The following is a 27334-nucleotide window of genomic DNA, read 5'->3' as shown; positions in this document are numbered from 1 at the left end:
ATTATTACATCCATTATAACGTGCAGGCATTTAATATTCCATCAACATCAATACTAGCTCCATCAATGGCAGTACTGATTCAGCAAAGATGGAACATGCATTTTTATAGTGCATTTTGTTGTTTCAGCACATTTATGAAAGTCTACAATATAAGTAAATACAGTTTTTTTTCATTAATTGCCTCCTATTATAATACTGTTAACTCTTCAGTCATTCAATCATCTGTCTCCCAACTCTTCAGATCATTTGCTTTCATTTCCTCCTCATCTCTGTTCCTCGCTATAAACTATTAAATCTCCCCATTCTCATCAAAAGTCACTGAACTGAAACAGTAACCCTATTTTCCTTCCTGCACAGATACTGTCTGACCTGATGAGTGCTTTTTCTACTTCGATTCCTCATCATTACCACTTTGACCATATAATCCACATATTATGAAAGTATTATACCATTGGTGCACCTTCTATGAATAAATTATTAAAGATTCCCTCCAAACTTCAAAAATGGCAGCTCTTTCCACATGATACTACATACTGCTTATATGAAGAATATCTTCCTTGATTTCAGTATCAAAAAGTACCTGCAGTAAAGTCCATTCTACTCATCAATTAACCAGTATGTTTCAATTAACTCGGTCAACACATGACATAATTTTACAAGACCACTGAACAAAATAACCAAATTAATCACCAAAAATAGCAAATCCTAGTTCAGCAAATGGCTAGCCTTGCTGTCAACCTTACAAGCACAGTTCCATCTGGTTTCAGCCTTTTCATCTAACTACCTCAGTACCTGAATAATTTATGTTTCTTCATTCATTGATGGGAAATGGGCATCACTGGCTGGCCAGCATTTATTGCCCATTCCTAGTTGCCCGAGGGCAGCTGAGAGTCAAACACATTGCTGTGGCTTTGGAATCAGATGTAGGCCAGACCAGGTAAGGATGGCGGATTTCCTTCCCTAAAGAACATTAGTAAACCAGATAACTTTCCCCGACAATCGACAATGGTTGCATGGTCATTGATTTGATTTATTGTCACATGTATTAACATAGTGAAAAGTCTGTATTGGACCCTATACAGACAAAGCATACCGTTCATAGAGAAGGAATTGAGAGAGTGCAGAATGTAGTGTTACAGTCATAGCTAGAGTTTAGAGAAAGATCAACTTAATGCAAGGCAAGTCCATTCAAAAGTCTGATGGCAGCAGGGGAGAAGCTGTTCTTTGAGTTGGTTGGTACATGACCTCAGACTTTTGTATCTTTTTCCCGACGGAAGAAGGTGCAAGAGAGAATGTCCGGGGTGCGTGGGGTCCTCAATTATGCTGGCTGCTTTGACGAGGCAGCAGGAAATGTAGACAGAGTCAATGGATGGGAGGCTGGTTTGTGTGATGGATTGGGATACATTTCACGACCTTTTGTAGTTCCTTGCAGTCTTGGGCAGAGCAGGAGCCATACCAAGTTGTGATAAACCAGAAAGAATGCTTTTTATGGTGCATCTGTAAAATGTGGAGAGAGTCGTAGCGGACATGCCATATTTCCTTAGTCTTCTGAGAAAGTAGATGCGTTGGTGGGCTTTCTTAACTATAATGTCGGCATGGGGGACCAGGACAGGTTGTTGGTGATCTGGACAACTAAAAACTCTAAGCTCTTGAAGTCTAACCGGTTCAGGTGATTTATCCACCTTCAGACTTTTCAGTTTCCCCAGAACCTTCTCCTCAGTGATAGCCACTGCATTCACCTGGAGCTCTGGCATCCCACTGGTGTCTTCCACTGTGAAGACTGACGCAAAGTAACTATTCAGTTCCTCTGCCATTTCTTTGTTTCCTATTATTACTTCTCCAGCCTCATTGTCCAGTGGTCCAATTTCTCTTTTTGCCTTTCTCTTAACTTTTATATATTGAAAACAACTCTTCCTATCTTCTTTTATATTACTAGCTAGCTTACACTCATATTTCATTTTCTCCCCCTTTATTGCTTTTTTAGTTGTCCTCTGTTCGCTTTTAAAGACTTCCCAATCCTCTGGCTTCCCACTAATCCTTGCCACTTTGTATGCTTTCTCTTTTGCTTTTATGCTGTCCTTCACTTCCCTCGTCAGCCATGGATACCTCGTCTTCCCCTCAGCATGTTTCCTCCTCCTTGGGATGAATTTCTGTTGTGCCTCCTGAATAATCTCCAAAAACCCATGTCATTGCTCTTTCCTGCTTAGCTCCCTTTCCAATCAACTCAGGTCAGCTCCTCTCTCATGTCTTTGTAGTTACCTTTATTTAATTGTAATACCATTACATCTGATTCCGGCTTCTACCTCTCAAACTGAAGGGTAAATTCTATCATATTGTGGTCACTGCTCCGAGGGTTCCTTCACCTTAAGTTCCCTAATCAAGTCTGCCTCATTACACATCATAAGAAGTCTCACAACACCAGGTTAAAGTCAATTGAGTTTGTGTCTGTATGTGCCCAGTTTGTGAACACAAGTCCTCACTCACCTGATGACGGAGCAGCGCTCTGAAAGCTTGTGCTGCCAAATAAACCTGTTGGACTTTAACCTGGTGTTGTGAGACTTCTTACTGTGCTTACCCAGTCCAACGCTGGTATCTCCACATCATCATTACATATCACCAAATCCAGAATTGCCTGTTCCCTATAGGTTCTGTCACAAGCTGCTTGAAAAAACCCATCTCTTAGACATTCCACAAATTTATTTTCTTCGGATCCACTACCTACCTTGATTTTCCCAGTCCACCTGCATATTGAAGTCCCCCATGATTATGGTAATATTGCCTCTTTTATATGCCTTTTCCATCTCCTGATTTATTTTCTGCCCAATATCCTACCACTGGAAGGGTGCCTGTACATAACTCCCATCAGGGTCTCTTTGCCTTTGCGGTTCCTCAACTCTACCCATAGAGATTCTATGCCTTCTGATCCTATATCGCTTCTTGCTGTCGATTTAACTTCATTCCTTACTAACAATTTAAATTGACTTAACGGGCTGCACACCCAACTTTACTGGCGTTTCCCCTTCACCATCGCGTTCGCCCATCTAGAATCGGCGTGAAACAAACATGCTCCATAAAAGTCCGATTCGGGCGCTCCAGTTAGTGAGGAGGTAGGTGCCTAGCGTCCAACGGCTCTCTGCTTAAGATCGGTTGGCAGAGGGTGGGGAAGTCCGCTGCCACTCTGCCCGAGATCACTGGGGGTGAGGCGGAGGGGGGGGGGGGGGGGGGGGGGGGAGTCCGCTGCCACTCTATCGGAGATCAGTAGGTGGGGGGGGAAGGGAGGGACCGCTGCCACTCTGCCTGACATCAGTGGGGGAGGGGGGGGGGGGAGGAGAAGGGGGGGGAACTGCTGCCACTCTGCCTGACATCAGTGGGGGAGGGGGGGGGGAAAGGGGGGAGGGGCCCACGATCAGTCTGGGTGGCAGGGGGATAAGGGGGTCAGTAATATTGTGGGAGTGGGCAATATTTGTGCGGGCCGGGGGAGGCATTACCTCGGGAGGGATGTGGCAGGGGAGCCGCATTCTATCTTTTTTTTCTGCGCATGCGCAGTTGGAGGCGCCGATCGGAGCTGCAGGATTTCGGACACGTTAAGCCCCGCCCACAGACTTGTGCAGCAGCATGATTCGAAATTGCTGATATTTTTTCAGGCAGGGTGCGTATGGGGGCGCCTGAGAGCAGGACTACGAGTCGGATCTGAAACACTCCCAGTTTCAAGCTCATCCAAGCACTTAGAATCAAAATGATAAAATAGGGCCCATTTTCCAGCTTGACCTTCGACCAAGAAAGTCACTCCTGATAATCACATCAAAATTGAAGCAGCTTCAGAAAATTTTTTAAACCATGCAATAACATAAGAATTAGAAACTCCAGTTTCAATTCCTTTTATAAAAATTCAATTAATCCTGCCACAGTCAAGAGCTATATTGTAACGAATGCAGCCAATCACTTGCATGGCACAAGTAGAAAGATGAAAATACAAATGAGCTGTCGATTAATTTTTGTGTAGTAGAATCATAACTAGCACCTGTTAATACACGCATTCAGAGTCTAGTCTGTGGCATGCATTAACTGCCCGCAAATATTACTTGTTTCACAATTTTTAGTAATAATTTTCTATCAACGTGTAAAATGGAAGCCAGCCAAGTAAACATTTATGAGGTATCTATTTGTTAGTAGTTCCCCGTCACAATGTTATTACAGGCTGAGCACCATTAAACCTACTTCCAGTTGGAGACAAATTATTGACCTGGTTAGTAAATTGGCTAAATGGGCAAAAACACAGAGGAATAATGGACAGTAACTCTTAAAATGCACAGTCACTCAATGTGACAACTGGTGCTCCACAGCAATCTGTGTTGGGGCCTCAGCCATTCACCGTGTTTAGGTATGGCAAACAACAAGTTAGAGGATGACATATCCACGCTTGTCAATGACAGAAAGATGGGTGACATTGTTGGCAGTGTAGATGGGCACACACAATTACAAAGAGATATTAACGTATTGAGTGAATAGGGAAACTGTGGCAAATAGATGGCATTGTAAACAAGTGTGAAATCATCCACTTTGGATCTATAAAGGATAGAACAAGATATTTGCAAAATGAAAAAAGCTAGAAACAGTAGAAGTTCAAAGAGACTGAGGGATTAATATAATCATATCATTAAAATACCAGGGATATATACAGTAAATGCTCTCTGAAAATCTCACACCTTGCAGCACTGCTTATTATGTCCTGCCCCGTAACCGTAAAAATCACTGACAAAGAGTCACAAAGGACTCAAAACGTTAACTCTGGTTCTATCTCCACAGGTACTGAGAGTTTATCCAGCAGTTTCTGTTTAAGAGTATACTGGCCTTAGAAGGAGTGTAGCATTGATTTCTTAGAATAAATTCATGGTCTCCACTGGTTAATTATGAGAGGAGATTGCACAAGGTAGGATTGTAATACCCAGAATGTAGAAGGTTAAAGGATGATTTGGTTAAGTTTTTAGTACATTAAGGGGAACTACTACGGTAGACAGAAGTTATTTCCATTGGTTGGGATAATTCAAGACAATCGGACATAAAAATTAGAACCAGGCCTCTCAGGAGTGAAATTAGGCAACACCTTTACACCAGGGATATTGGGATTCTCCAGCATATGACAACTGATGCTGCGTCAATTGTTAACTTCAATTCTGAGATTAGTTAACATGGATTATTGTTAACTATTGAGCAAATGAGTATAAATGGAGTCAGGGCACAGAACAGCCATGATCTCCTTGAATGGCACTTGAGGAGTTAAATGGGTAACTTCTGTTCCTATCATCTCATTGCACATTTGCTAAAACTGTACAAGTCACACCTTAAAACCTCCTGTTTGTCCCCAGCAATCTCCTCTTTGGAAATTGTCTGTAACCCTTGGACATTTAAAGAAAGAAACTAAGTCTTTAGTCACAAGAGAGAGAAGATTAAAATACATTTTGAATATTTGTTTGGCAGCCTTTCCAGAGCCAATCGGAATTGATAAATGACTACTTCACCTTGGCACAGATAAACTATTGAGAAGCAAGTTTCAGCTGAAAGCTAAGCGCCCAAGTGATTTTAATGGCAAAGATTTATTATGTACATGCCAACCCTTGGCAACATTATCCAAAAGCATGGGCTCAACTTTCATATGTGCCAACAATACCCATTTCAACCTGGCTGCTCCTCCCATCTGCGTGAACCTGAAGTTTGATGCAACACACTTGAATCGCTAAACAAAAGCAGGAAGTCCTGGAAAATGTATCGCAGATGCATTCAGCATCTGTCAAAGGGAACAGAATAGTTATGACACCTTGGAGTTGCACCCCAAGAAGGGTAGCAAGAATAATCCAGGTTATTACAGGCCAGTGAGCCTTACATCAGTGGTAGGGAAATTATTGGAGAGGATTCTTCGAGAGAGGATTCTTCGAGACAGGATTTATTCCCACTTGGAAATAAGTGGACGTATTAGTGAGAGGCAGCATGGTTTTGTGAAGGGGAGGTTGTGTCTCACGAACTTGATTGAGTTTTTCGAGGAAGTGACGAAGATGATTGATGAGGGTAGGGCAGTGGATATTGTCTACATGGACTTCAGTAAGGCCTTTGACAAGGTCCCTCATGGCAGACTGGTGCAAAAGGTGAAGTCGCATGGGATCAGAGGTGAGCTGGCAAGGTGGATACAAAACTGGCTCGGTCAAAGAAGACAGAGGGTAGCAGTGGAAGGGTGCGTTTCTGAATGGAGGGCTGTGACAAGTGGTGTTCCTCAGGGATCAGTGCTGGGACCTTTGCTGTTTGTAATATATATATAAATGATTTGGAGGAAAATGTAACTGGATTGATTAGTAAGTATGCGGATGATACAAAGGTTGGTGGATTTGCGGATAGCGATGAGGATCATCAGAGGATACAGCAGGATATAGATCAGTTGGAGACTTGGGCGGGGAGATGGCAGATGGAGTTTAATCCAGACAAATGTGAGGTAATGCATTTTGGAAGGTCTAATACAGATAGGAAATATACAGTAAATGGCAGAACCCTTAAGAGTATTGATAGGCAAAGGGATCTGGGTGTACAGGTACACAGGTCACTGAAAGTGGCAATGCAGGTGGAGAAGGTAGTCAAGAAGGCATACGGCATGCTTGCCTTCATCGACTGGAGTATTGAGTTTAAAAATTGGCAAGTCATGTTGACGCTTTATAGAACCTTAGTGAGGCCGCACTTGGAATATAGTGTTCAATTCTGGTCGCCACACTATCAGAAGGATGTGGAGGCTTTGGAGAGGGTACAGAAAAGATTTACCAGGATGTTGCCTGGTATGGAGGGCATTAGCTATGAGGAGAGGTTGGAGAAACTTGGTTTGTTCTCACTGGAGCGACGGAGGTTGAGGGGAGACCTGATAGAAGTCTATAAGATTATGAGGGGCATGGACAAAGTGGATAGTCAGAAGCTTTTTCCCAGGGTGGAAGAGTCAATTACTAGGGGGCATAGGTTTAAGGTGCGAGGGGCAAGTTTTAAAAGAGATGTACGAGGCAGATTTTTTACACAGAGAGTGGTGGGTGCCTGGAACTCGTTGCCGGGGGAGGTAGTGGAAGCAGATACGGTAGTGACTTTTAAGGGGCATCTTGACAAGTACATGAATGAGATGGGAATAGAGGGGATGTGGTCCCCGGAAACATAGGGGGTTTTAGTTAAGTCAGGCAGCATGGTCAGTGCAGGCATGGAGGGCCGAAGGGCCTGTTCCAGTGCTGTAATTTTCTTTGTTCTTTGTACCCAAGTCACAGACAAATCTTGAAAGTTAAGTTGCCATTTTACTAACAGTCAGGAAGAGAGTGAAGAGAAAAAAAACTCAGAAGAGAAAAATAATCATTTGATATGCTGATGAGAGGAAAAGCTGATGGCTTAATTGAGAAACAAACTGTTAAACTGAAGGCCTTTAGATATATCAACGAGATGCTGCAAAAGGCAGCTGGAGGAGGGGGTGAGTAAACACAGGATAGATCCACATAAAGAAAACTCAAGGAAATAATGGAGAAAGAGGAGGAAAAATCATTGTAATTATGAAACTAAAAACATCAAAAAAACAGAAGTCACAGAAAAAGAGAAAAGAACAGAACCACGTGATGGGCTTATTACCATACGAGTACTTGTCCCCCAGATACTTACACTCTTTTTCATCACAAACACAGGAAATGGTGATGACGGTTGAATTTGCTGAAGTCAGTGTTCAGGTCGGTGGGCTGATCAGAAACAAGAAATACAGCTCTTCAGGTATGCACTGAGCTTTGTCAGAACAGTATGCAAGTCTCTAAACAAAGGTCAGAATAATAGAAGGGGGTTAAACTCGTAATGCACAGGAAGGTTTGGGTTATAATTTGAGAAATTCAGCTATGTGGTTACCTAATCTGTGTTTGTCCAATGCACAAGAGAATGCACGGTGATGACATTAGATGAAGAACTAAAATCTCATTGGAAAGGTAGAAGCACATTCGGACAACTGACCGAGCCTGTGTGCAAAAGTATCAAAAGCTCAGGTCGGTCTCACACTTCCCAATGAAACTACAGAATTTGCAACATCAGCCTTTTTACCTGCCCTCTTCCCATTGACAAAGGGCCAGCAGACAATCCTTCCAGGTGAAACAATGATCTACTTGTACATCTTTCAATTTACTGTAATATATTTGTAGCTCATGCCGCAAGCTCCTCTACAGAAACAGATTGAGAGATCATTTACTAAACAGTGCCCTTCAGTCCACAAGCATAATTCTAGCCTTCTACTCATTTGCCACTTTAATTCTCCATTACCTCCAACCACTCTGTCCTCATCCTCCCACACTTACCTGATGCTGTTCAATGTAAGATTAAGAAATAACACCTCATCTTTTAATTGAGCACTTAACAGCCTTCCTGTCAACAACCTTCCTGTCTCAACATCAATTTCAAAAACTCCAGATTGTAATCATCACTTCCTTTTTGTCACACAGCAGGTGGTGGTAATGGTTCTGCTGAAGGTATTTACATCTCTTCCAGACCCATTTGTTTTGTTCCTTTTCCCATTACCATCCCTTAAAATCTTGTACCAATCATTTGACATTTAAATTTTTAACTCCTTCCAGTTCTGACGAAATGCCCTATAGATGCTGCCTTCCTGCTGAGAGGTTCCAACACCATTTGTTTTTATTTCCAATGTCCAGCATCCACAATATTTTGCTTGTGTTTTAGTGATTGAACACCACTTCATAGCTCGGCCAAATGTGCATGGTAAGCACTCTATGACAATGAGACCTAAGCTAGTGATAGCCAACAACACCTTCAGAACACCTGAGCCAAGGTCAAGATGAGAGTTCATGAATTTCAGACGAAAACTGGGAGCTATTATCTTGTGGAGATGCCGGCGTTGGACTGGCGTAAACACAGTAAGGAGTCCAACAACACCAGGTTAAAATCCAACAGGTTAATTTATTATCTTGGGCAGCAGAGCCAAAATACTAGGCACCGGTCTATCCTCCAGCAGAGCACTGCTGCCCAACATGATTTAGGAGCTGCCACACAGACGCAGATATCCACCTCAAAGAAGGCATGGGGATAATTTCTGGGATATTGAGACCAATACAACTGAGTGGTTTCTTATGCTAGCACATGTTCATCATCCTGTTCCTCACAGTAAACCACTTAACTGACAGCTAACAAATCACACCCATTGTCATAGGATTTCAATAACACCCACGCACTTGGCTGAAATCCCATAGTCCCTATTGGAAGGCTCCCCACACCCCATACAAACAGCCTCACCTCTTGATGATGCACCTCCTGGTTGACTACAAACATCACCAATGGTAACCTGATAACTGAGCCAGGTGGTGATGTCCCAGGTTTCAACCTTCCACAAAATCTGGACAAACCTTTAGCGTATAAATTATGAGGGTTATAGATAGGGTGGATAGGAAGGAACTGCTCCCCTTAGCAGAGGGGTCAATAATCAAGGGGCATAGATATAAATTCAAGGACAGGAGATTTAGAGGGATTTAGAGGATTCCCCTGGAACTCATCACTGAAAGGATGGTAAAGGCGGGAACCCCCATTTAGATGAGCACCTGAAATGCCACAGCTTACAAGGCTATGGGCCAAGTGCTGGAAAATGGGATTAGAACGGAAAGGCACTTGATGGCCAGCATGGACACGATGGGCCAAAGGGCCTCTTTCTGTACTGTGAAACTCTCTCATCCACTTTAGGAGGAACCAGAGAAGGTGTGACCTCTTGCTCCACAAGTGGAGCATGGGAATAGTTCAAATTGTGATTGTGGCCATTCAGGTCAGATGACATACTGAACTCCTGCCCTGACAGATCCATTCCTGATGGTATTACAACCATTAACACTGCATCAGCTGAAGCTGGATAGATAGTTAACCTTGACATCAAACTGCTTCCCTAACCATACAGATAAAATAAAACAAGTCATAAGAGACTAAACTTTCTTTACAACATTGTGTCCAGATTATTCCAAGTATCAAGTGATACTACAGGATTCCTACAGCCAAAACCCACTTTCCCACCCTTCAGTTTTGCTGGTGTTTAGTTTTAAGTTTCCTGTCTGATAAAGAATCACAAATGAGCTTGTTAACAGACTGAATGTTTTCTTCTTATAGTTTCAGCTCCTCACCAACGTTTTACTTGCCAGGAAATAAGTTTGTATGCGTATCTGTATAAGGCTTGTTTGTGTACACTTCTCCCTCTCTATTTACTGTTAGAAGCATGGCATTCTTGTTAGGGAAATGTGAAAATGCAGGTCTTCAATCTGTGTGATTTCTGAGATTACAAATCTGTGAGCAGTTGTTTAAATCAGGAAAAATGCAGCACTGTTGTAGAGGTTTTTCGATTAGAGAGAACTCACACTCAAAATATTTCTGCCTATTCACTAGCCGTAAATATTTGATCTGTAAAATACATTTCTGTTAGCTACAAATTAAAAGCTTAAATGACAGGGCAGAAATCACAGAGCACTGCTGCCAATACAGCACTTCACTAGACATGAGTCAAAGATAGAACGACAATGTTATATTACAGTTCAGTGGCAAGCCAGAATATAGTTCTGTTTCTGGGCACAGTATCCATGTCTAATAAGACACTGCAACAGCACTGAAACCTTGTAATATCTGCTCTTGAATCTCTGTTATGGCTGTTGCCAAGTTAATTCAAAATAATTTAGGGGCCTCATGGGGAGGCATATGGAAGGACTGTTCATTCATTTTTTAAAAAAGTTACTTTCATGGTATATGGATGTTGCTAACAAGGCCAGCATTTGTTTCCCACTCCTAATTGCTCTCAAACAGAGTGGCTTGCTGCACCATTTTATACAGGTCAATCACATTGCTGTGCATCGGGTGTCACATGTAGGCCAGACCAGGTAAGGATATCAGTGAACCAGATGCATTTTACAACAATCAATCATAGTTCCATGGTCACCATTATCGAGTGTAGCTTTCAATTCCAGATTTTATGAACTGAATTTTGAATTCCACCAGCTGTCACAGCAGGATTTGAACCCATGTCCACGGGGTCTCTGGATTACCAATTCAGTAACATTGCCACTACACCATCTCCCCATTTGTGAGATGATATCATTCTTTCCAAATGATATCGAAGGCTTAATAAAACAATTAATTGGCTTGAATGGAGATTTGGTTCGTTAGAAACCATAGAAACCCTACAGTGCAGAAAGAGACCATTTGGCCCATTGAGTCTGCACCGACCACAATCCCACCCAGGCCCTACCCCCATATCCCTACATATTTACCCGCTAATCCCTCTAACCTACCTAGGACACTAAGGGGCAATTTTAGCATGGCCAATCAACCTCACCCGCACCTCTTTGGACTGAAAGTATAAGTTCTTCAACTAGCAATCAGTGAATCTAACCTATTCAATGAAGAGCCATGACGTTTATGTTTTCAGCTTTTTTATTAGTGCCACAAGTAGGCTCACATTAACACTGCAATTAAGTTACTATGAAAATCCCCTAGTCAGTGGGTAGAAGATTGGGTGTAGTGAATAAATTTCAGCTGCCAATTTGTGCAAACCTATTATGCACTGGTGGTAGAGACCAGTATCACTCAACTTTTCATTCACATTAAAAATTGTGAGGAGGGATGAAAAAGGTGCAGTAAATTCTGACTGCTTACAAAAAGAAAGTATTGGATTCATAACATAATGGAATACAGTATTGGTTACATGACAGGAAACAGATTAGTGGTGGACAGTTGTTTTTCAGGAGTAATGTTTACAATGGCGCTCCCCAGAGATAAGTACTAGAACTATAAAGTTTCTTATACTTATTCATGGCTTGGACTTAAGTGTACAGCACACAATTTCAAAATTTTGCAGATGACATAAAACGTACAAATGTAGTGAGCTGTGAAGAGAAAAGCACCAGGCTTCAAGAGGACATGAACAGGCTGGTGGAATGGATGAACATGTGGAAGATGCCCAATGGGAGCACCGGTCACTTCTGGGTCTGCAGACAGTCCCACCATACAGTGAACCCAAGATGGAAAGTCTTGTCGAGGGGGCCTGCAAAGGAACTCTCCACCATCACTGTTCCCCCACCCTCCCCAATCTTGCCCCATTCCAGCCCACGCAGATAAAGCTGAAATTTGCTGATGTTAAAATTGGGAATTTTAGAAAATCGTAATGCGGATTTTGTAGAAACATTTACCAGGATGGATGTACAACTCACATAAAATGGGTTTGTAGATCTTGAATGCAAAAATACAACAGGGAAATAAACCTTATTTGAATCTATTTTAAATGCAATTGAGAAACCTGGATATACAAGTGAACAAAGCTAGTTGAGGAGTTATAATATGAAGAGACAGGTAAAATTGGGGCATTTTTTACAACTGCATAGAAGGTTAATAGGTAATCTGATAAAGGTTTTCAAAATTCTTAGCGGTTATAAGTAAATAGTGACAGATTGTTCTTACTGGCTGGCGAGATGGTAATGCAAAGGTACAAATGCAATCACAAAAAATAATCAAAAGTATAAGAAACAGGATCAGGAATAGCATACATGGCCTCTAAAAGCTGGTTTAGATGGGAATTTGATTGTCGAAGGCCTGGCTGCATGAAAATGGTCTGTTCCAGCTCTGCAGTTTGCAAATTGCAGAATCTGGCTAGGTTTAAACTTGGCTTCCACATTGAGTTTTTGTCCATGCTCGTGAAAAATATCAATTCTGCCATTTGATTGGACCAAAGCTGATGTTGAACCTTGACTCCACTTTCCCATGGGTGGAATTTAATGGAAGCAATGGGGGTCTCGCCTGTTATCTGGAGAGCAAGTGAGAACCCGATGTTAACTTTTTTTGAAGACCTGCTGCACTTAAGTGGACAGCAGCAGGCCTTCCCCAGCATCAGGGTACTTGAGAGCAGCAATCTCACACTCCAAAAAGCTGCTGAAACAGAGGTCCAAGATCATGAGGACCCAAGCCACAGTAAGGAGTTGGTAGGAGGGGCATCACAAGGCAGGCAGGGACGGGTGGTTGGCAGTAAGGAGCAGTTCTTGGCAGGCACCCCTTCCTGATGCCAGGTCCCTTGATCAGGCACTGCATGATTTTGATAGAGTTTAATTAAAGTGCAAGAGTAGAGTTTGATAAATATTATTTTTCCTTGATAAAATGTTCAATAAAGTTGTGTTGGACCTTCACCTGACTCTTATCCCCTTTGTCTGGCTCACCACGTAACACACAGAGTTAAATAGGGTTACTGCAAACTGGCCAAGATTAGTCATGTTACCTTTCATTTTACAACAGCGTTAAGCGACTGAAAATTGCCCGTTTAATGGCCTCAATTAATAGAATGACAGGAAGACCAGACCAGCACAGCACTCCGAACGTAATGAGGACAGAGGCAGAAACCTCCATCACCTCTCTGCCTCCGACCCAATTAAATGCTCCTGCCAAACACGCCCCAGTGGAGGGCATTAAATTCTGCCTCATATCCATCGAAGCAAATATCAACTGATCTCTGTTCTGACTATGCTCAGTGACTGAATATCTACAGATCTCTGAAACAAAGAATTCCAAAGATTCATAACCTTCTGAGACAAGAACTTTCTTCTCATCTCAGTCTCCTGATGCCGACTCCTTACCTTGAGAGGCAATACACCCAATCTCGGCACTCCAGCCAGAGAAAACAGCCACTCCACTTCTACTCAGTCAAATCCTCTCAGAATCTTAATGAACACATTATTTAGCCTGACCTTTGGACATAGAGTCCATGCTGTGTGATGCGCATGTGCTTATTTGAAATGGGTGGGTAAGACAGAAACTTTGTCCACTGACCTCATTTCCACGATTGTGGTGTGGAAAGATGTGGTGCCTGTCCACCTCAGGTCACCAATTCTGTGCACCTGGCTTCTGCACATGCTCTAACGTTCTTTATAACCCACAAACTCTACAGGCAGCCATCCTTTTTAAAGGTGTAGTCCCTGCAAAAGGGAAGTTGCAGAAATGCACTATTGGCTGCTTTCCAATTGCATTTGGCCGATGACAGAGCAGCTATAAACTCCCAAAATAAGGATAGGCCTCCCAGAATCAGTGACACTACCCTGTGCGCACTCTGGTGGGAGGCTTGGCCAGAAAAGAGGCCCTCTGGAGCAAGTTCTCACAACACCAGGTTAAAGTCCACCAGGTTTATTTGGTAGCACAAGCCACAAGCTTTCAGAACACTGCTCCTTCATCAGGTGAGTGGTAGTTCTGTTCACAAACAGGGTATATAAAGACACAAACTCAATTTACAAAACAGTGGTTGGAATGCGAGTCTTTACAGATACAGACAATGTGAGTGGAGAGAGTGCTAAGCACAGGTTAAAGAAATGTGTATTGTCTCCAGCCAGGACAGTTAGTGAGATTTTGCAACAGCCAATGAACCGGAACAGCCGACCGAGAGATCCGCGGTGCAGCAACCGAAGAGGAAAGAGTCAAATTGGACTCCTCCGGAAGGCCGCTGCCCTTGACTCGACATGTATGCCCAAGCCATCAGGAGGTGCGTCAATGCCAGATTCATCAGCCGCACTCACAAGACAGCCCCGAACGTCATCTAAGCACAACGCAACGCCATCCACGCTCTCAAGACCAATCACAACATTGTCATCAAACCAGTAGCCAAAGGAGGGGCCACCATCATACTGAACAGAACGGATTACTGCAAAGAAGTGTACCGACAACTGAACAACGAGGAACACTACAGACAGTTACCCACAGATCCGACCAAAGAACACACCCGTCAACTCAACAGACTGATCAAGACCTTTGATCCGGACCTTCAGAGCATCCTCCGTGCTCTCATCCCACGTACTCCCTGCGTTGGAGATCTCTACTGCCTCCCGAAGATACACTCGGCCGCCCCATCATATCGGGTAATGGGACTCTGTGCGAGAACCTCTCCGGCTATGTCGAGGGCATCCTGAAACCCATTGTACAAAGAACCCCCAGCTTTTGTCACAACACTACGGACTTCCTACAGAAACTCAGCACACATGGAGCAGTTGAACCAGGATTACTCCTCGTCACAATGGATGTCTCGGCACATTACACCAGCATCCCCCACGATGATGGCATTGCTGCAACTGCCTCAGTACTCAACGCCGACAACTGCCAATCTCAAGATGCAATATTACAACACATCCGCTTCATCCTGGACCACAATGGCTTCACCTTCAACAACCAGTTCTTCATCCAGACACACGGAACGGCCATGGGGACCAAATTCGCACCTCAATATGCCAACATCTTCATGCACAGGTTCGAACAAGACCTCTTCACCACACAGGACCTTCAACCAATGCTATACACTAGATACATCAATGACATTTTCTTCCTTTGGACTCATGGTGAACAATCACTGAAACAACTATATGATGACATCAACAAGTTCCATCCCACCATCAGACTCACTATGGACTACTCTCCAGAATCGGTTGCATTCTTGGACACACGCATCTCCATCGAGGACGGTCACCTCAGCACTTCACTGTACCGCAAGCCCACGGATAATCTCACGATGCTCCACTTCTCCAGCTTCCACCCTAAACACGGTAAAGAAGCCAATCCCTACGGACAAGCCTTCCATATACACAAGATCTGCTCACATGAGGAGGATCGCAACAGACACCTCCTGACGCTGAAAGATGCCCTCATAAGAATAGGATATGGCGCTCAACTCATCGATCGACAGTTCCGATGTGCCACAGTGAAAAACTGCACCGATCTCCTCAGAAGACAAACACGGGACACGGCAGACAGAGTACCCTTCGTCGTCCAGTACTTCCCCGGAGCGGAGAAGCTACGACATCTTCTCCGGAGCCTTCAACATGTCATCGATGAAGACGAACATCTCGCCAAGGCCATCCCCACACCCCCACTTCTTGCCTTCAAACAACCGCACAGCCTCAAATAGACCATTTTCCACAGCAAACTACCCAGCCTTCAGGAGAACAGTGACCACGACACCACACAACTCTGCCACAGCAACCTCTGGAAGACATGCCAGATCATCGACACGGATGCCATCATCTCACATGAGAACACCATCCACCAGGTACACGGTACATACTCTTGCAACTCGGCCAATGTTGTCTACCTGATACGCTGCAGGAAAGGATGTCCCGAGGCATGGTACATTGGGGAAACCATGCAGACGCTACGACAACGGATGAATGAACACCGCTCGACAATCACCAGGCAGGAGTGTTCTCTTCCTGTTGGGGAACACTTCAGCAGTCACGGGCATTCAGCCTCTGATCTTCGGGTAAGCGTACTCCAAGGCGGCCTTCACAACACACGTCAACGCAGAATCGCTGAGCAGAAACTGATAGCCAAGTTCCGCACACATGAGGATGGCCTCAACCGGGATCTTGGGTTCATGTCACACTATCTGTAACCCCCACGACTTGCCTGGGCTTGCAAACTTTCACTAACTGCGCTGGCTGGAGACAATACACATCTCTTCAAACAGGCCCTTCGGCCCATCTTATCCATGCCGCCCTTTTTTTAAACCCCTAAGCTAATCCCAATTGCTCGCATTTGGTCCATATCCCTCTATACCCATTTTACCCATGTAACTGTCTAAATGCTTTTTAAAAGACAAAATTGTACCCACCTCTACTACTACCTTTGGCAGCTTGTTCCAGGCACTCACCAACCTGTGTGTGAAACAATTGCCCCTCTGAACACTTTTATATCTCTCTTCTCTCACCTTAAACCTATGCCCTTTAGTTTTAGACTCCCCTACCTTTGGAAAAAGATATTGACTATCTAGCTGACCTGTGCCCCTTATTATTTTATAGACCTCTACAAAGATCACCCCTCAGCCTTCTACGTTCCAGAGAAAAAAGTCCCAGTCTATCCAGCCGTCCTTATAATGCAAACCATCAAGTCCCGTTAGCATCCTAGTAAATCTTTTCTGCACTCTTTCCAGTTTAATAATATCCTTTCTATAATAAGGTGACCAGAACTGTACATAGTATTCCAAGTGTGGCCTTACCAATGTCTTGTACAACTTCAACAAGACGTCCCAACTCCTGTATTCAATGTTCTGACCAATGAAACCAAGCATGCTGAATGCCTTCTTCACCACTCTGTCCACTTGTGACTCCACTTTCAAGGAGCTATGAACCTGCACCCCTAGATCTCTTTGTTCTGTAACTCTCCCCAACGCCCTACCATTAACTGAGTAAGTCATGCCCTGGTTCAATCTATCAAAATGCATCACCTCGCATTTATCTCACTCATCCTATCACTTGCAGCCAACTTCACAGATATTGGGACATCACGTATCTTAAAGGCTAGTATGGAATTTGGATTGAAGGACCAGATTGCACACCAGTTCTGCAGCAGGGGAATCAAATGATGTTGGTAGAATAAGGAGAACATTGATGAACATGTACAAAGCAAGTGGAAAATATGAAGGCAATAGACTGGAATGTGAATAAAGAAACTTACAGAAAGATAGGAAAAGCATTTACAAAGAGATGTTGATACTTTAAGTAAGTGGGCAAAAATTTGGAAAATGGAGTACAATATGGGAAAGTGCGAAGTTGCTCACTTTGGAAGGGAGGACAAAAGAGAGTATTATTTAAATACAGAAAAATTGCAGAAAGCTGCAACACAAAGGGACTTAGGGGTACTTGTGCATGAAACACAACAAGCCAACACATAGGTACAGCATGTAATCAGGATGGCCAATGGAATGTTGACCCTTATTTCAAAGGGGTCGGAGTATAAGAGTAGGGAAGTCTTGCTGAAACTGTACAAGGTACTGGGGAGACCAAATTGAGAGTACAATGAACAGTTTTGGTCCCCTTATTTAAAAAAAGATATTATTTCATTGTAGGCAGTTCAGAGAAGGTTCACTAAGATGATCTCCAGTATGGAGGGATTGTCTTATGAGAAAAGGTTAAACAGTTTGGGATTCTACCGATTGGAATTTAGAAGGATGAGGGTGATCTCATTGAAACATATAGAATTCTTAAGGGGCTTGACAGGGTAAATGCTGAGAGGATGTTTCCCTTCATGGGAGAGTCTCGGGCCAGAGGGCATAGTCTCAGAATAAAGGGGCGCCAATTTAAGACTGAGATGAGGAGCAATTTCTTCTCTCAGATGGTTGAGAGTTTTTGGAACTGGAACTGGAGAGCTGTGGGGATAGTTCCCTTGTGTATATTTAAGGCTGAGATAGATAGATAGATTTTTGATCAGCAATGGAATCAAGCGTTACGGGGAAAGGGTAGGAAAGTGGCTGTGAGGAATGTCGGATCAGCCATGAGCCTATTGAATGGCAAAGCTGGCTGGAGGGGCTAAACCGTCTACTCCTGTTCCTATTTCTTATGGTCTTTTGAGTCATTCTCAGGATTGGAATGTCACTCACATTTGCTGTATACCTTTAGTCTGATACAATAGAGTGATTGGCTAGACTCTTCAGAAGGCAGTTAAGGGGCAACCACATAGTTTTGGGCCTGGAGTCACATACAGGCCAAATCTAAGGATAGCAAGTTTCCTTCCATGAAATGATGTGATCAAACCTATTTGGCTTTTATATTAACCTCAAGCTTCATGGTCATTTCGTGTTTTACTGATACCAATTGAAATTTCCAGATTTGTTTGACATTAGTAGTTCAGGTCATTGGATTAATACTTTAGTGGTATAAGTACAGTACAGAACCCAGATAATTGCAAAAGTTAATATTCAGCACAGAAATTACAGATAACTTAGAAGAAAGACAAAACACCATTCCTGAAGTCTGTGCTAACATAGTATGTGTTAACATTTGCGGTGTAGAAGGCCAAAGCCAGAAATACTAACATGCTATTAAGGTAACAAGGTGCTAAATACCATCATCATGCTGGTAGACAGATCACAAATGTTCAGCGAAGACAACACATCAGCAGACGCATTGTGGTTGCACATTGAGCAAACACAGAATAGGAAGCAGTACATATAAATTATTGTGTAAATATGCAACAACTGGGAAACTTCCAATGCTGCTTTGGTTGCACAATAAAGTGCATGAATAGGAGAAAAAATCCAGAAGTGACAGTGAGGGGACGTGATTGAGGTGACTGAATCCAGAAAACAGAAAACGTAAGATGGCCGGTGGAGCACTGTGTAGGGTCAAATTCTAGAAGGCAAATGGTTGTATGGAAGCTACGAAGAACGGAGAAGCTAATGCAATGAAAAGTAAAGAGAAATAGACACACTTCTGAAAGGGTAGAAGTAAATGTGTGTGCAAACACAAGGAATGTGACCAGACACTAGCCAAGACCTCACCAGCCAGAGGTGAAGAAACATTTTGTTAGAAAACAGATAATGTAGCAATTCCATCGAAACAAAATACTGCTGCAAAACTGAATTATGACTTATGCTGCCAGACCCGCTGAGTTTATCAGAATTTTCTGTTTTTATTTCAGATTTCCTGCTGTATTTTGCTTTAATTATATTAAGAGACATTTAGGATTTGTTCAGTGGGAGTCCAAAAGTGAGAAAGGGTCTTTAGTTTTAAAAATATTCATTTTAGGAAATATTTTAATGGTTACATTTCCTTCAAAGTTCAAATTTAGATTCAATTATCAAGATGTATAGACAGCACTATGATTAAGAGTATTCTGACAGTTGATTTCATCCACAAGAAAGATCACCTGAAGATGGGAACATGCTCTCATATGATCACCCATTTTATTACAATCTAGTGTGTTCCCCAAGTGAACTAATACTACAATTCAGCTGCAGATAATAAAACCATTGACAAATGGTGAATGCTACATGATGAATCCAAGCTGCTAAATTACATGAGTAATCTTACCAACCATGGTGCCATCTATAAAAAGAGTAGCTGTCAAGACTTTACCACTGCAATCCAACAAGAATACGAACTTAATATGGATGTCACTGATGTTATCATTCATCTTTCATTGTGTAAGTTTTTATGTTCTTGCAGAACTCTACGACAATAAAGTATTTTTGCAATTCCACTCAGAGTCTTTTTGACCTGAAACTGTCAGAGTAAGGAAGTAAATTCTCATTTAGTCCACAGATATAGGACTCGAGAGAAATAAGAGCGAAACTTCATTTCAACAAATGCATACATTTACAGGAACTTAAATTTGGTAAGACTCATATATTCATTTTTCTTTTTGCTTTGCTCGCACTTACAATTTTTTGCTTCCCAAACACCTACACAGGAAACAAAACATCCCACCGGCCTGAGTGGAAACCAAGCTGCCTGTATAGGAATACACCTTCATTCCACTGAGGTAATATCAAAATAAAATACAATTGGCCTCAAAGGTTATTTCATTGAACTGAACCCAAATGGTTCTTTATTATAAAGATAAAACAAATTGTGCAACCCATTAAATGTTCCCTGAAGAGTGGAAATTCTCTGAAATACCAACGATTCTAACCTCATTGCAGTTCCTGGATCTAAACCAAATTATCCTGAAACCACTAGTCAGGTAAGTTAGATAAAGCTTCTGTGAATGCCACTTTTCTTCATAACTGTGTGTGTCAGGCCCTGCAGCAGAACAGACATAGCTTGTCCATCATCTTGCCTCCATCCTTTCAGAAAGCCTCACCTGAATTTATTAGAAGCAATCTTCAATTTTTCTTCAAGCTATCCACTCTTCAGCTGAAGAAAGGAGACTCTCATTCCACAACAATCCTTTCCCTTTGGAGTGATCGGCTGTCCATCTTTCATCTGAACACCATCAGCTGCTGGAATAAATGCAAAATAGTTCAGTAACCAATGGCTTGGGCTACAAATGATGATGAGAATCAGTTTTCCTCACTGGCCGCTGAGCATGTAGTCACAATTAATATTCCACAAATTCAGCTGTCAAAACAGACAGCTGGCATGCGGCCATAAGAAAAATTTCACTGAGGATTTCTGTATTGAAACACTATAAATGAAAATGTCCAATGCAGATCAGTAATTAACTTTGTGTGTACCTCATTACATAATGTCTGACAACACTGTCATTTACTTCATTCGTTTCCTTTTGCCTGGCAGCAGAAAAGAGACACTAAATTGCTCCTTAAGCCTAGCAATACAATCAATGATGCCCACAACATGACTGTTAGTCCTAGAATTAACAAGTGCTTGTCTCTTCTTTTTGCAGCTTTCATCAACAAGTTGAAATTGTGCTCGATGCATCTCGGGTGCGAGCTCCATTAATCCCAGCAAGAAAATGAAAGTGCGGAGAGAGAGAGACACACACAAGATGGAGAGAAAAAATAAAGATAAAGGAAAAAGAGAAAGGATGAGAGAGAAAATTCTGAAAAAAAGAAAAACAGATTTTTTTAAGGCAACACTGCTGCACTCATTGCTAAACAATGTTGCTGAAGGGTTCTTAAACTAAATTTCGTCCCATCAATGGCATAGCCAAGGATCCTGATGTTTGTTTATAGCAATGGCCCGAGCTACTGAAATTGTCCACAGCCAATAAAGCACTGGACCTATTTCAGGCAATTTGGTGCAAAATTAGTAACGTTTGCATGTTTTTTGGCAAAAAAATGGGAAAGGACTAATGTTGACCTCAGTTTTTCTAAACTTTTAATTAATTTAATTCATGACTGAAATTTAATTTCCAGTATCAACTTTGCTGCCCATTCAACAATGGTGCATCACTGAATTTAACATAAATAACAATGCACAAAGATACTAAAAGAACCACCGACTTCAATATAAAGTTACTATATGGTTAATGTTATAGAACCCAATCCAGTACTCATATAATCATATAATCTTAACCTGAAAATCCAATGCTATACTGAAGAATTATCAAGAGGTACCATTCTTTTGCATATGAAATATTAAGCTAATATTCCATTGGTCTTTAACACAGGAGTGAAAGAGATCTCACGGCAGTTTTTGAAGAACAGATGCAAGCTCTCCTTGTGCCTTCACCAACCTTCCTCCCTCAATTAAATCATTGAAAGCACATCAGCTGGTCATTTCTGAATAGAAATCTTTTCCTTTTGTACAGAATTTATGGCCTAGTAGGTGACTATCTAGTCTCTGTTGATAATAGTTTTCCAGCCCAATTCCTATATCTTCCAAGAGATGAAGATCGGGATTCTTCGATCTCATACGCCCCACCACCACCATTGGGTATGGAGAATCTGGCACTCAGCTAAAACGCCATTGACCGCAGCAGGACCGGAGAATCGGAGGTCGGAGTGTTCCGGCTGAAGTCTCAAACCTAGAGTTTGTAAAGGGCAGGGACCCAGGTTCGATTCTGCCCTTGGGTGACTGTCTGTGTGGAGTTTGTGCATTTTCCCCATATCTGCACAGATTTCCTCCGGGTGCTCCGGTTTCCTCCCACAGTCCAAAAATGTGCAGTGTTAGGTGGATTAGCCATGCTAAATTGCCCCGTACTGTCCAAAGTTGTGGTTAGATGGATTAACCATGGTAAATGCACAGGGTTAAGGGGATGGTGCTGCATAAGATGCCCTTTGGGAGAGTTAATGCAGACTCAATGGGCTAAATGGCTGCCTTCAGTAGGGATTTTGTGGATAAAGTCCATTTTTTCAGCAAGTTTGACAATGGATCTTGAACAGTTTTCAACCAGCATGTATTACACGTGATTACATCTAATCCAGGTCAAAATGCAGCAAATGTGCTCCATTGCATTCAACTGTCTTTGGCTGAAACTAAGAATCAGCTTTGACTCAGTGACAGCATTACGTCAGATGGTTGTGGGTTCAAGTCCTATTCCAGAGACCTGAGTGTGTAATCCTGATTGACACTTCAGTGCAGTAGAGAGATTGTTGAACTGTCAAAAGTGACAGCATTCAGAGAAGATGTTAAGCCAAGGCCCCAGCTGTCTTTTCAAGTGGATGCAAGAGATCCTGTGGCAACATTTAAATAACAGTGGGAACAGTCTCATAGCGCCTGAGCCAACTTAACCAGTACTGCTGAAACAAATCTGATCTTCAAAAGCAAGTCATTGCCTTTGAAACTCCTTCCAACTTCTTATAATAAGGGAAGCTCCTGCATTCTTCTTCTAAGAGTCCCAATTGTTATTGATATTGAACATAGAACAGTACACCTCTGGAACAGGCCCTTTCGCCCATGATGTTGTTCTGAACATGAAACCACATTAAACTAGTCCCTTCTACTTGCCCTTGGTCCATATCCCTCTATTCCTCGCATATTTATGTGCTTATCTAAAAGCCCCTTAAACATCCCTCTCGTATCTGCCTCCACCACCACCCCTAGCAGTGCGTTTCAGTCACCTACCACTCTCTGAAAAGATTTACCCCTCACATCTCCATTGAATTCCGTCCGTCCCCCCCCCCCCCCCCCCCCCCCCCCACTTCAGAAGAAGTGCACGCCCCCTAGTATTAGACATTTCAACTCTGGGAAAAGGATTTTGACTGTCCTATCTACACCTCTCATAATTTTATAAACTTGTATCAGGTCTCCCCTCAGCCTCTACCACTCCTGAGAAAACAACCCTAGTTTGTCCATCCTCTCCTTAAAGCTCATGCCCTATAATCCAGGCAGCATTCTGGTAAACCTTCTCTGAACCCTCTCCAAAGTCTGCACATCCTTCCTGTAATGTGGTGACCAGAACTGAACGCAATGCTCTAAGTGCGGCCTAACCAAAGGTTTATAAAACTGCAACATGACATCCGGACTCTTGTACTTAATGCCCAGCCAATAAAATCAAGCATGTCATATGCCTTCTTTACCACCCTATCTACTTGTGTGGCCACTTTCATGGAGCTATGGACTTGAGTCCCAAGATCCCTCTGTACATCAATGCTGTTCAGGGTCCTGCCATTAACTGTATACTTACCCTTAACATTTGATCTCCCAAAGTGCAGCACCTCACACTTGCCTGGATTAAACTCCATCTGCCATTTCTCCACCTATATCTGCAACATCTATATCCCGTTGTATCGTTTGACAACCTTCTACACTATTCACAACTCCGCCCATCTTTATATCATCTGCAAATTTACTAATCCAGCCATCTACATTTTTATCCAAGTCATTCATATACATCACAAACAGCAAAGGTCCTAGTACAGATCCCTGCGGAACACTACTAGTCATGAACTTCCACCCAGAAAAACACCCTTCCACCACTATTCTGACTTCTATGGTCAAGCCACTGTGGATCCCATGCATCTTATAAAGCAAGATATAAAATATTAATGTATTTTTTTTCACCTCAGGCAATCTAATTGATGAATCAATAGCTAATTTTCAAATTTTCAAAAGGCCTTTGATAAGATGCCCATAATAGACTAATAAATAAGGTTAGAGACTGTGGAGTCACTAAAACGGATCACTAGTTGACTTCATGTAAAAAAAAAACAAGGATTGAATCAAGGGTTATTGAGAGTGGCCAAAGGTGGGAAGTGGTGCTCCACAAGCAACAGTGCTGGGACCAGTGTTGTTCACAATTTACACTGACGGTTTGGACTTTAAAATCAAAAATACAATTTTTAAATTTGCAGATGACAAAATTTGGGGTTTGGGGGTAATGGGAAAGTCAATACAGGGGACTGCAACTAAGTACTGGAGAGCATTAATAAACTTGCAGAATGGGGGCAAATGAAGTTTATCATATAAACATGAGGTTATACATTTTGGCAGGAAGAACAAGGAGGACACTTATTCGTTGAAGGTGGGGTGGAGGAACAAAGGGATCTCAGAGTACAAATATACCAATCACTAAAGGTTATGCAATAGATTAACAAGGCCTTTAAATAGAAACAAGCCCTGGGCTTTTCAATATTATCCCTCTAGAAATAAACTAGGGAAAGTCTGCTAAACCTATATCAACTCTTGGTTAGACCACATAGTAATGACTTTAATGAGACCCATGACGTGGACCTCTTACAATACGAGCTCCCAGATTAAGGTAGTAATTTTTTTAAAAATACTTTTCCAATTCAATCAAATCAAATCCAATTCAGAGTCTCAACAAGTTGAGACATTTCAGATCCAGGCTGACAAGACAGGGCAAGCGACCAAACCACCCTGTCCTGGGCCTGATCTACATGAGCCAAGCTGATTGGAGAAGGGGGAGGTTCCTCCTCCAAGACTTGAGCTCATTTGCATCTTAGCCAAAAGGCCGAGATGCCGCTTTTAAAAATTGCTTCATATGAAACATATGAAGCCTCAGCGTAACCTAATTACCTCGACCAAGTGCGGCCGACCATGGGCTGCCGTCCATACACTTGATCGAGAAGCGATAGTAATTTTTTTAAAATATACTTTTCCAATTCAATCAAATCAAATCCAATTCAGAGTCTCAACAAGTTGAGACATTTCCGATCCAGGCTGACAAGACAGGGCAAGCGACCAAACCACCCTGTCCTGGGCCCGATCTACATGAGCCAAGCTGATTGGAGAAGGGGGAGGTTCCTCCTCCAAGACTTGGGCTCATTTGCATCTTAGCCAAAAGGCCGAGATGCCGCTTTTAAAAATTGCTTCATATGAAACATATGAAGCTTCAATGTAACCTAATGACCTCAACCAAGTGCAGCATCCTCGCCATACTACACTTGATCTTAGCCAAAAGGCCGATCAGGGAGCACTGCATGTGTACATAATGTGGAGCATCAGAGTTACTGGCACTCTGTATACGAGGAAGTACATGTCTAATTGTTGCTGACTATGTCAATAAATCTAAATTTGGTGAAGGGACACCGTTCTCGGAGGAGTTGTTTCACACATGTAGAGACTGCATGCTGTTTGAGTCGCCATATTTTAAAAATAATAGAGACACTGGAAGAAGGCAATGTGTCAATATATACAGGAGGTTTTTGAAAGAATCAGCATCCAGTAGGAGTCAATATAGAGACCATTTTCTCTCTCTCTCTAGATATGACCAAGGTAACACATGATCAGTATTTGCAGAAAATACATAAATAGCTAGCTGCAAAGGGGACAGTGTACAACTTCAGGTGGAGAAAGATAGGTTTGCAGGTTAAGTAGATCGATGTCAAATGATACCTAATGTGAAGAAATGTGAAGCAACGTATTAGCATCAAAAAGAGAAAGGGGAAATGTTCATTCAATGCTTTTAGTGAAACTAAAAACGAATCATATGCCAGCTCTTGGTCTATTGTTCTATTGTGTACATCCAAGTACTTTTTTTAATGCAATGAGGTCTCTACAACCTTTTCAGACAGAGTTCCAGATTCCCACTACATACTGGGTGAAAAGAAAATCACTCCTTAACACCCCTTTACTTAGACTACCAATTAATTTAAATTTATACCTAAATATTTCCCTCCTTGTGAACACTTGTAGGTCCTTCCTGTCCACTGGACATGGGACACACAATTTAATAAATTTAAATTACATTTACTCTCAGCCGCTTGTGTGCCAAAGAAAACAACCCCAGCCCATTCATTTATTCCTCATAGCTATAATTTCCCCTTTCTGGTAACATTATCAATTTCCTCTGTACTGTCTCTTATGTGATCACATCTTTCCTATGACGTGGTGACTAAAACTGCATGTAAAAGTCTAGCTGCAGTCTAACTAGTGTACACAGTTCTAGCATAATCTCCCTACTCTTAAACTCCAGGTCTCAGCCAATAAAGGAACGTATCACACATGCCTTCTTGACCACCTTATCTGCCCGAGATGTAACTATCAGTGACGGTGAATGTGTATGCCAAGGTCCCCCTGTTCCACTACACATCTCAGAATCTTACCATTGATTGGTTATTCCTTTTCCCCATTTGTCTAAATCATTGATATATATTGCAAACAGCAAGGGACCCAGTACTGAAACCTGCAGAAACCCATTGGATGTTAAATCTATAGCAATTTAATAGTATAATTCATTACACTATTTAATTGGGGATTAACTGGAATTTTGATTATGCTCCAAGTTTGGTGCTTAAGGAGATGGATGATTATAGTGTAAAAAAGTAAATAAATGATAATAAAAGCAGTAAAAAATTGTCACAGTTCTTTTCTTTATCAACTGGCATTCTGGAATATGATGTGGAGATGCCGGCGTTGGACTGGGGTAAACACAGTAAGAAGTTTAACAACACCAGGTTAAAGTCCAACAGGTTTATTTGGTAGCAAAAGCCACACAAGCTTTCGGGGCTCTAAGCCCCTTCTTAGAGCTCCGAAAGCTTGTGTGGCTTTTGCTACCAAATAAACCTGTTGGACTTTAACCTGGTGTTGTTAAACTTCTTATTCTGGAATATAACATGGTAGATGAGGGCAGTTGCCTAAAAGGCGATGGTTATTAAATGAAGATGAATTGCAACAGCAATAATAAGCAAATAAATCCAAGGAATGTC

General features: G+C 42.2%; 1 protein-coding gene across 3 annotated transcripts in view; it reads right to left on the bottom strand.

Moving 5' to 3' along the window:
* The window catches only part of gulp1b (GULP PTB domain containing engulfment adaptor 1b), a 297575-nt gene extending 276820 nt beyond the window's left edge, over positions 1-20755 (bottom strand). For all 3 annotated transcript variants that reach the window (XM_078228542.1, XM_078228545.1, XM_078228544.1), the window contains exon 1: positions 20623-20755. The gene's annotated coding sequence lies outside the window, so the exon portion shown is untranslated. The remainder of the gene's footprint in view (positions 1-20622) is intronic.
* Between the last annotated feature and the right edge of the window lie 6579 nt (positions 20756-27334).

This window comes from Mustelus asterias, chromosome 14 (assembly GCF_964213995.1).
Source record: "Mustelus asterias chromosome 14, sMusAst1.hap1.1, whole genome shotgun sequence".
Lineage (NCBI taxonomy): Eukaryota > Metazoa > Chordata > Chondrichthyes > Carcharhiniformes > Triakidae > Mustelus > Mustelus asterias.
This window is presented reverse-complemented; position numbering and strand designations above follow the sequence as displayed.